Here is a 1,484-nt window from a genome sequence, read left to right as displayed (position 1 = left end):
TGAGCGACTAGCAAGCCAGGCTTGTACTCTCGCCCCGTGCCATTGAGCACCGAGCTAATTAAAGCTAGGTTCTATTTATACTCACATTGAGGTTCATCAGAGCCTAGGTCTTCCCCAGGAGGGCGCCTCGCACCTACTGGGTATCGACGTTTTCCCGCACCGTGCCAGATCTCTGGTATAGGTCGGAGTTGGAGCTCTTTCGAACTTTACGCGAATTTCGAAGAGGGCAGGCAGGGCGTAAATGTTTCGTGCTTCCGCACATATAACATCTACGGATTTGGTCTTATGCTGTTCCAAAGCTTGAAGAGCCTCTTCTCCTTCCTCAACGAGGCTTAAATCCGTAGGTTCCGCTCTATTAGACGAAACCCATGTGATCGAAGAGCTTGTTCGGTAGACAGGCGTGCTAACGCGAGCAGACTTAAAGTCAAACTCGGCGCGTAGCGCTATGGCAACTGCCTCTTCGAACGTAGCTGGATCAGATCGAATCAATTCCGCCGGGCAACGCCTCAATTGAGACCACCCATAAAGATGGTCACTACAATTGCTTCTTGCACCGGGTCTTGATGCATAGATGCAATGAGAGTTCTCAGCTCCTGGACAAAGTCCCCTAGGGTTCATTTACCCTGTCGAGTCGCTAGGAGCCGTGCCCGCATGCGAAAAGCCTGATCAGGCGGTGCAAAAATGCTGGCCATTTGCTGTTTCGGCAAATTCCATGAGGGAAAAGCGTCGTTTATGGACGTGCTGCACGGTTGTGCCCACTCCATGGCTCTACCTCCAAGTTTGGAAATGGCCATAGCCACCTTTTGCAATTTTGTTAGAAACAAGGCGGAATCAATGGACATTTCCATCTGCTTGATCCAAAAAAGCAGATTTTCTCCCTCTTTTCCTCAAATGTCTTCACATTTACAGTTAGAGGGAGAGCCCTCGGCTCTGAATCAGGTACAGAGATGTACCGGGTTGGCATAGATGCCGCTAAATGGTCCTGTACCTGACCGATCAGGGAGGCTTCGTACCGCATGAAGGCTTCAAGCCTTGCATGCAGGACCTCTGGTCCCTGGGAGATAATAAATTCCACGTGCTCAAGCCCGAATAAGGTTTTGAGCTTGTCATAAGCGGCGCGTTGCGCTTCTGACAATTCTGGAACCTCTTCCATTTTCGTGAGAAATTAGTCTTGTAAAGACTCAGGCGTAGATTGACTACGAGTGCTACCAGGTGTAGCGGAGCTACCTCGCTCCTAAAGTCAGAGGAAGACTTTCAGACTCAGAGAGTCACTTAGTTCTATTGAACTAATGGGTTTAACAACTCAGGGAGTCGTACAAGCTATTAAAGCTTAAGGAATCCTAGTTCAAGGGATTCAGGGGTTCGTAGAACCAAGTGGCAACTAGTGCCCAAGAGGATATACCTTAGAAAGGCTTCTATCTCTTACAGATCAATGCGCAAGCCTTAGGAAGGCACTTAACGCTTTAAGATCAAAAGGGGAACTG

Source organism: Bremia lactucae, linkage group LG15, assembly GCF_004359215.1.
Source record: "Bremia lactucae strain SF5 linkage group LG15, whole genome shotgun sequence".
Lineage (NCBI taxonomy): Eukaryota > Oomycota > Peronosporomycetes > Peronosporales > Peronosporaceae > Bremia > Bremia lactucae.
Note: the sequence above shows the minus strand (reverse complement) of the source record.